The following is a 10,060-nucleotide window of genomic DNA, read 5'->3' as shown; positions in this document are numbered from 1 at the left end:
TAGGGCTGGATTTGTTGGTATATATTGTTGAAATATGATTTTTGTCATGGAATATCTTGTTTTCTTCATCTATAGTGAATAAAAGCTTTGCTGGGTATAGTAGTGTGGGCTGGCATCCATGTTCTCTTAGTGTTTGTACAACATCTATCTGGGACCTCCTGGCTTTCAGAGTTTCAATGGAGAAGTCAGTTGTAATTCTGATAGGTCTGACTATTATGTTACTTGATATTTTTCCTTTGCTGCTGTTAATAGTCTTTCTTTCTTTCTTTCTTTTTTTTTTTTTTTTTTTTTTTTTTTACAAATTTTCAAAATACTTTATTGACTCAGGAGCCAAACGGCAGCATTTGATCAGTTATGAAGGCACCTCATTGAAAAATACATCACAGTGTTGTTGGGTGATCCCGGTCAAAGGATTTGAGGACGAGAAGGATAATCTTTGGATGCTTTAGCTTAAGACAGTTTAAGTTTTGTTTCCTCATTCATTGTTGAGGACTGAACCCAGCAGGACCTTGTAATGCTAGGCACACACATGCCATTGAACTACATTCCTAGGCCTTGTTCACTTACTGAAAAGGGTCCCATGGATGAACAGAGGCAAAGTTGTAAGGACTAGTGTGTGCTGGGTGGCTGCTGAAGGCTTGCTGGTGACTGTAAGTGATAGGAAGTGTGGGATCTGTGTCCCCTTGCTCCCCCCAATTCCAGTAAAAATGATTTACTGGACCCCAATGAGGTCACACCCCACCTCCTCTATACTTGCAGATGGCGTGGGAGCCACAGGCAACAGCCCACCCCACCCCCGCACCCACACAGGATACATAGGCCCAGTTGACGGCTGCATTCTTGGTCTGGTGATCCATGAGCTTCTGAGCAGCTGAGGTCTCTTGGAGAATTAGCTTTGTGGTCCAGAGTAAATGGAAGCTTGATTGCTTAAAAAATACCGTAGCTCTTCATTCGCACCAATGCCCTCCAATCACAGTTTTTAAAAAATTAATTGTTCCCCTTGCTTATAGTTTACAAATTCCCATCCATGCGCAAAAAAAAAAAAAAAACAAAAAAAAACAAAAAAAAAAACCCTTTCTAATTATAACACTGCCACTGTTCCAAATGCTTGTCTTGAGCCCCTCACACTTCCCTCACCATCCTTCCTTCCCGTGACCACCCTTTTCCCTTCTGCCCAGCACCTAAGAGCAGGTATCACGTGAAGTCTCGCCTGGCCTTCTTTTACTAAGATGTGGCTTTGGAGAAGGCTGCTAGGATGCTCGCAAACACGGCATCAAGGGTCTGGCATGCATCGATGGCAGAGTGAATCCCCTGTTTCCTGTAGTACTCCACCAGAGGGGTGGTCTGCCTGTGGTAGGCCTCCAGGCGGATCTTCAAGGCCTTCTCATTGTCATCTGATCTGCGGATCAGGGGCTCTCCAGTGATATCATCTTTCATGGGCTCCTTTGGAGGGTTGAACTCCTCATGGTAGGACCGACCACTACTGGGGTGAATCAACCTTCCAGTGATCCTCCGGATCAGCAGGGAGCCTGGAATGCTGAACTCAATCACCAAATCAAGCTTCTCTCTCCTCTTCTCCATGAGGTCATCAAGCAGTTTCCCAGCATCCATCGTTGCCTTCAGCTTTTTTTCCCAGCTCAGAACCTGAAGCTACCATGGCTCTCAGCATGTCCCCAGTGGCCAAATGGCAGACACAGACGTTTTCAGCCAATCTGGGTGCCTAGGTCCCCTTGCCAGCCCCTGGCGGCCCCAGCAACATGGCCCAGATACCCTTCCGTATCCGAGTCTCCGGTTCGGGAGCCAGCACGCTGGGAGCCATGTCTGCCAAAGCCTCTCTCCAGCAGCCTGTTAATATTCTTTCTTTATTCTGTTTGTTTGGTGCTTCGATTGGTATGTCTAGTCTATTTGGTGTTCTGTAAACGTCTTGTACTTTCATGTCCTTCTTTAGGCTGGGAAAGTTTTCTTCTATGATTTTGTTAAATATGTTTTCTGCACCTTTGATTTTGGCTTCTGTTACAAGTAGGTTCCCCCCCTTCCCCGGCCTGGTCCCAGTGCCATGCAAGCCCCAAATAACATACAGAAACATTGTATTAGATATAATGCTGTTGGCCAGTCACTAGTTTCTTATTGTCTAGCTCTGTCTTAAATATTAACCCATTTCTATTAATCTATGTATTTCTATGTGGCCTTATCTTACTGGTGAGAGGGCTCAGAATTCTACCCTGTTGGCCCTACATCTTGAACTTCCTTCCTACCACTTCCCAAATCCTCCTTCTCTCCTAGTTCCCCCTATCTTGCTTTCCTATTGGCCAAAAGGCCTTTATTCATTAACCAATAAAACAAACATATTTACAGAATGACATCTCCCATCAGGCTTCTTTGCCTTTTTCTATACCTATTATTCTTAGATTTGGTCTTTTCACAATGTGCCATATTTCCTGGATATTTTGTGTTAAGGATTTGTTTTACTTAACATTTTTTGGTTGATGAATATATTTCCTCTAGTATATCTACAACACATGAGATTCTTCTTCTAGGACCTATAACCTGACTATACATAGGACCAGTCATGGTGGTCCATGATCTGAGTGCAAAAGGCCTTTAGGGAGAGACAGAGGCAATGAGGCCAAAGGCCTCAAAGCTCAGGGTATTTGTTCATCAGCCCCATACAGGCCTCTGCTGAATGTCCAACAATGGCCTTAGCCCTTACCCCACCCCTTTCTGCACAAATGACCTCCAGCCCAATGTCCAGGAGCTCCATGAAAGCAGCTCCACCACATGACCCCAGAGATGATTTGTTTTAGCCTTGACCTTTCTCTCAGAAGATGAAATTATTTAACCTGTAGGACCCAGGCAGCAGCAAGCAGTAATACCGACAGCAGTGTTATCATTGGGTCATTCAAGGTGAGGAAAGCATTCTCACTTGACCTGAGCTTGGATTTCCTACGCGAAGAGGCACAGGGACTGTCTGTACTTAATCAGGGCTTTGGGGATGGGAGGCAGTCCTCTGCCACTCAGCTGCAGTCCCAGTCCATCCTTAAAATCTTTTCTCGAGGCAGGGTCTCCCTAAGTTGATAGATCAGCCTTGAACTTAGTATTCTACCATCTTTGCCTCAGCATGGCCACCCCATTTCCTGGGCACTGTCCTTCTGTGTGTGTCTGTGTCCTGATTCCCATTCAAGGACAATGGTCACCTTGGATTATAGCCTCATCTTTCAAAGTCCTTGTCCCTGAATGACATCATGATCTGAAGGACCAGGGGTTAGGACAGCTAAGGGCTCTGAAGAATATGCCCCAGCCTGTGACGATGACCTCACGTAGAGTTCATCAGGCCTCACAAGTGTCCATCCTTGGGTCCAGTAGACACACACTAATGCCTTTCCTTAGCCTGCTTTAAATGACCACGAGGAAAACACTGCTGTCGGTATTACTGCCTGCTGCTGCCTGGGTCCTACAGGTTAAATAATTTCATTTTCACAGTTCTCCAACTTGGTTGCACAAAAGAGAAAAACAAAACCACCAGGTGATGGGAGATATCATTCTGTATATGTTTCTCATGCTGGTTAATGAATAAAGCACTGTTGGCCAATAGGAAAGGAAGATAGGAGGGACTAGGAGACAAGGAGGAAAGAGGAAGTAGGAAGGAGGAATCAAGATGGAGAGACTGGGGAGACGAGACGCCTGCCCATTCCCTGATAAGCACGTGTAAATACATAGATCAACAGAAATGGGTTAATAATTAAGACAGAGCTAGCCGATAAGAATCAAGTAACTGGCCAACAGTATTATATCAAATACAGAGTCTTGGTGTGATAATTGGGGCTGGCGCGGTGGCGTGACAAGACTAATGGTGGGAGGAAAAACCTTACTCCTTACAACCAGGCTCTCTGTTAAATCCCAGGCAGAGGGATTTAAAGTAAGCATTGAAGGCAGAAGCTTGGAGCCGGAGCTAGCTAGATTAATTGTCCCATCCTGTGACCTCCTCCCTGGTTCTGCACTTTGACAAGTGCATAGCAATACACTTGCCACAATTCAACCCTGGCTGGATCCTGAACCCTCTTAAGGGAGGGTGGATTCAGTTATTTTCTGTGTCTGCTCTGGACAAGCACCATAGTTGATGAAAAGGGAACATAAAGGAACAAGGAAAAATAAAGGAAAAATGCTAAAACAAAGGTACATGAGGATATTTCATTATCTGAAGATATTCATACTAGACTACTAATAGAACAAGACTACAGTTACCCTGACATCCATACCACACAAAGACACAACTAGGATAAAGAATTACACACTGATCTCCCTCATGAACATTGCGCCAAAATACTCAATAAAGTGCTGGCAAAGAACATCACAGATAAATCATCCACCATGACCAAGTAGCCTTTATCCCAGAGATGCAGGGATGGTTCAACATAAGAAAATCCATCAATGTAATACACCATATAAACACACTGAAAGGAAAAAAACCCACATGATCCTCTCATTAGGTATTGCAAAAGCCTTAGACAAAATTCAACACCCCTTTTATTAAAAAGATCTTGGAGAGAACAGGGATACAAGAAACATATTTAAACACAATAAGACAATATACAGCAAGTGAACAGGCAACATCAAACTAAGTAGAAAGAAAGTCAAAGTGATCCCACTGAAATCAGGACAGGACAAGGCCATCCACCATCTCCATATCTATTCAATATAGTATTTTAAGTTCTAGTTAGAATAATAAGACAACAAAAGATCAGTAGGATAGAAATTGGAAAAGAATAAGTCAAACATTTGCTGTTTGTTGATGATATGATACTTTACATAATTGACCCCCAAAATTCTACTAGGCAACTCCTATAACTGACAAACACCTTCTTCAGTAATTTAGCAGGATATAAGATTAAATCAAAGATATCAGTAGCCCTTCTATATACAGATGATAAACTGGCCAAGAAAGAAATCAGAGAAGAATCACCCTTTACAACAATCACAAATAAAATAACATATCTTGGGTAACTCTAACCAAACAAGTAAAAGATTTGTGTGACAAAAACCAAGTCTTTAAAGAAAGAAATTAAAGAATATATTAGAAACTGGAAAGATCTTCCATGCTCTTGAATAAGAAGGATCAATACAGTAGAAGTGGCATTCCTACCAAAAGTAGTCTACAAATTCAATGCAATCCCCATCAAAATCCTAGCACAATTCTTCAAAGACCTTGAAGAACAATACTAAACTTCAAATGGAAAAACAAAAAAACCTAAGATAGCCCAAACAACCCTGTACAATAAAGGATCATCTGGGACATCACTATCCCTGACTTCAAGGTCTCCTGGAGAGCTATAGTAATAAAAATAACTTGCTATTGGCATAAAACCAGATAGGTGGACGAACTGAATCAAATCAAAGATGCTGATATCACCCATACACCTATGGACATCTGATTTTTGACAAAGAATCTAAAAATAGGAAATGGAAAAAAAGAAAGCATACTCAACAAATGGTGTTGGTATAACTGTTGGTGGATATGAAGAATGCAAATAGATCCCTATTTATCACCATGCACAAAAGTCAAATCCAAATGAATCACACTGAACCTTACAAAAGAGAAAGTGGGAAATACACTTGAATGCATAGACACAGGAGACCACTTCCTAAACAGAACACCAATATCACAGACACTGAGAGCAACAATGAATAAATGAGACCTCCTCAACCTGAGAAGCTTCTGTCAAGCAAAGGACACATTCAACAAGACAAAATGACAACCCACAGAATGGGAAAAGATTTTAACAACCCCATCTCTGACACAGTACTGATCTCCAAAATATACAAAGAACTCAAGGAACTAAACATCAAAAGGCCAAATCCCACCCCCCACCAAAATGGGGTACAGATCTAAACAGAAAACTCTCAACAGAGGAATCTAAAATGACCTAAAGGCACTTAAAATGACCAACATCCATAATCATCAGAAAATGCAAAACAAAACAATGCTAAGATACCATCTTATTATACCTGTCAGAATTGCCAAGATTAAAACCACAGATGACAGCTTATGCTAGAGAGAATGTGAAAAAGGGGAACACTAAACACTACGCCATTGCTGGTGGGAGTGATACATGTACAGTTGCGTTGGAAATTGGTATGGCTGTTTCTCAGAACATTTGGAATCAATTTATCTCAAGACCCAGCATGCACACTCATACCACTAAGACATTTGTTCAACTATGTTTGTAGCAGCATTGCTCAAAATAGCCAGAAACTGGAAACAATCTAGATGCCCTTCAAATGAAGAATGGATAAGGAAATGGTGGTACATATACACAATGGAGTACTACTCAACAGGGAGAAAAAGAAAAAAAAAAAAAAAACAACCGACATCATGAAATTTGCAGACAAATGGATGGAACTAGAGAGTGCCATCCTGAGTGAAGGAACCCAGGCCCAGAAAGATGATGAATATATACCTAGAAAGATAAATATAATATGAACTCACCCATAAGTGGATATTAGATATAAAGCAAAGGACAACCAGCCTACAGGTTATAACTCCAGTGAACCTAGGTAATAAAGAGGACCCTAAAAGAGACATACATGGATCCACCTAGGAAGGGGAAAAAGACAAGATCCCTGAATAAATTGAGAGTGTGGGTTCAGGGGTGGAATGGAAGAGGGGAGGAGAGAAGGAGAGTTGGGAAAAGTGTAGCTTAGTAAAAAAAAAAAAAGTCTGTGTTTTACAGTACTAAGATTATGACATATCTTTTTACTATTTTATAATAAAACAAATGTTTGCTTTATTTCAGATTGTTTCTTCTCTAGCTTTCCAGGATTCTGTACCACTTCTCTCCTGAGTTACCACTTCTGTATAAAATAAATAAACAGTGTCTGTGAGAGCAGTGTCCCAGGCCTTTCAGCCTCAACGCAGACACTGCCAGCAGTAACTGGAGCCGCGGTCCAGGGCACAAACCCTCTCCTCACTTGGACGACAGTGTGAGAGCATCTGTCTCTGCTCTCAAGCTGTGTTGTTTCCTTCCATCAACAAAGGGCTCGGTGCTTGTGTAGGAATCTCTCTCCCATCTCAGCACATCTGGCTTCTGTATGGCTGGCTACCCTTATTCATTTTGAGGAGAGAAAAGAGGACATAGAGGAATCCTTTCAAAGGACATCTTAGCCTTATTTCAGAAATGAGTTGTGACTTCAGAGGGCTGTGTAGATAATGTTTAAAAACACTTTTACTAAGATCATAACTCACTTTGCCTGTTCTTGCCTTTGATCTTAATCATTTTATATTTCTTTCCTGATTGTCTTATTTTAGTTTTTAGACATTTTATTTAGCTACTTTCTCCTTAAACAACTTATTATATCCAAGATTTATCATTCCTTTAACTCTTTTTCAAACAAAATTTTAGATTTATTTTTAATTTATTTGTATGACTTTTTGCCTTACTGAATGTATGTATTCAGTATGTATGTGGAAACTACATATGTGCAGTGCACGTGACTGCCAGAAAAGGACATCGAATTTCAAGTTGCTATAGCTACAAGCAGTGTGAGCCACATGTCTGTGCTGAGGACCAAACCCCAGCCATCTGCTGTCTTTCCCACAACCCGCTGACATCTTTTCCCTTTTTAAGCTGTACAGGGAGCTTGTTAAAGAACAGACATAATGGGGAGATGTTTGACTTCTAATCTGCCATCTCTGGTTTATGAAGAAACACACAGGAAAGGGGTGGAGAGCGGATCGGGAGGGATGACTGCATAGTGGTGCAGAGCCTGTTCTCCTGTGCCCAGATGGGCGCTGACGTGAACCACTCCCTGTCTCTCCCCAGACCGCCAACTCACAACATCGTGGTGAATGGGAAAGAATGTGTAAACTTCGCTTCCTTTAATTTTCTTGGGTTGCTGGAAAACCTTTGTTTAAGGCGAGTAGCAGGTAGTACTGAAGTGTAATACGACACTGCTAACAGCTGCAAATATATAAGAAAGGCATGGTCGTCAGGGAGGACATCATTTCATATGAGTATTTCTGACAGATTCAAAATATGGCCTTGAAGCATGCAGGGTAGAGAGTCTGCTGGGATCAGTGATCCTGACATCCATACCATGGGTAGCCAGGCCTGGGTAGTAGAGAGAGCACTCGAGAAGTTGCCCAGCTCCTGTTCGGAATGGGAATGGCAGACATCCTCAGGGAGGACCAGTGGTCACTGGGCTTTTAGAAGCAGACAGTGTCATTTCTCCTTTGCTTCAGTCATGTCTGTCATTCACTAATCTGTGTTTCCTGAACAGTGTTAGAATTGTAGTCACAGAAAGGGGGAAGCCGGAGAGAGGAAGAGGAGACATGGGTCCTTGAGTGGGACACATTACCTGACTGGTTGGAGTTGCCATAGTTACAGGGAAGAAGGGAAAGGGATGGTGAGGTCTGCCGAGTGGGTGGAAGAATAGGGAGAGTGGTCAGGGTCACCAACAGGAAATCATTATCACATTTGCTTCCATAAAGGCCGCAGCTTTAGCATCGTTAAAGAAGTATGGCATGGGCACCTGTGGACCGAGAGGATTTTATGGCACATTTGGTAAGTCACATTCTCTTTCAGACTCCCTTCGAGGATCTGTTTGAGTTTGAATCTCCTTCGGAAGCATTCTTAACCCTCAAGCTGAGTGTGTGCACGTACTTTCTTTTCATTTAGTTGTGTTGACAGCAAGGATAGAGTTGTACGGGGAAGAGTTGTCAGGGCCTGAGGATGTGCTGTGCAAGGCTCTGCTGCAGGGGTCCTGATGGAGGGTGCTGGGAAAGAGTGTTTCCTTTGTGTATAGCAGCTGTTGGGAGAAAGGCCCAGCTTCTGGGGGCTCGCTCTTAGAGGTCATGCTGGTTTCCACGTGTGGTGTGGTGTCACCATGTTGTGGAGTGAAAGGTCAGGCAAAGGTGACTTTTCCACAGGACAGGTAGCCTTGTACTGTCACAGCATCCACTGACAAGAACTAAGTGCAGTGCATACCTGGTCCAAAGGCAGGGCTGGCAAAGAGCCCTTGGCAGTGAATACCCAGAGAAAGGTGAGAACACCTTTTCTTTCTGTGATGAAGGTGGAGTCACCAGTGTTATGTGTGGGAGACCCTGGGACAGGCTCACTGAGTCCTCAGGTGGTGCAAGGTGACAGCTACCAGGGGCTTCCTGACTCAGCCTTCAGACTACGCTATGTACATTGCCCTTTGCTTCTGGAATGTCTTCAAGTGTCCCTGTGACTAAATCCTGGAAATGGCCTCTGGTTTGAGAGCCACATCATTTCCATTTGTGGTTTTTCTGTGTCTTAGTCCCATTGGTTAAATATTTTTAGGAAAGACCCTTCCTTTGTTTATTCATTTGTTTGTTGGTTGCCTTATTCGTGCTGGAACAGATGAGGAGAGTTGGTGCCCAGAATACTACAGCTAGAACTCAAAAATTCTTACCTTCAATCATGCCAACTGGTTAGAATAGAAGGGACCCCTAGGTAGTTACACTTTCTATCCTATTATATATTTTTACATAAAATATCTTTATCATGTTCTCTTCCCCAGCACCTCTCAGGTCTTACTCAAGTTCATGTTCATTTTCTCCCTCCACCCCGCAATAAAGACAGAAATGAAACCAAGAGAAGCCATAAGAATCAGAGACTCAATATTTACACACTCATGAGTCCCATAAAAACACTAATCTGGATCCATTATGTGTATGAAGATGAGCAGTTGCTGACCCGTGCAGTCTCTCTGCTTGCTGCCCCATTGTGTACAGGGTTCAGGCATTTCATGCCATTATGTGGGGTTAGTTTATGTTTTCTCTTTTAATACATTCTATTAATGTGTGTGAATGTATGCTTGCATGTAAATCTGTGTACCATATATTTGCCTGGTGTCTGCAGAGGCCAGAAGAGGGCACTGGGCCTGTTGAAAGTACTTTTATCTGTCCTGGAATTAACTCTGTATACCAGGTTTACTTTAAAATCACAGAGATCTGCTTGCCTCTGCCTCCCGAGTGCTAGAATTAAAGGCGTGTGCCACCACACCCAGCTACTCTGTCTTTTTACAATCATTTTATTCTTTT

The 10,060-nt window shown here is 42.6% G+C and overlaps 1 pseudogene; it reads right to left on the bottom strand.

Annotated features, from left to right (window-relative positions):
* Positions 1-1,204: 1,204 nt before the first annotated feature.
* LOC127229229 (adenylate kinase 2, mitochondrial-like) lies at positions 1,205-1,819 on the bottom strand (annotated as a pseudogene).
* Positions 1,820-10,060: the final 8,241 nt, after the last annotated feature.

Source organism: Phodopus roborovskii, unplaced genomic scaffold (assembly GCF_943737965.1).
Source record: "Phodopus roborovskii unplaced genomic scaffold, PHOROB, whole genome shotgun sequence".
Classification (NCBI taxonomy): Eukaryota; Metazoa; Chordata; class Mammalia; order Rodentia; family Cricetidae; genus Phodopus; species Phodopus roborovskii.
The sequence above is the reverse complement of the archived record's forward strand: the minus strand, read 5'-3'. Positions and strand labels throughout refer to the sequence as shown.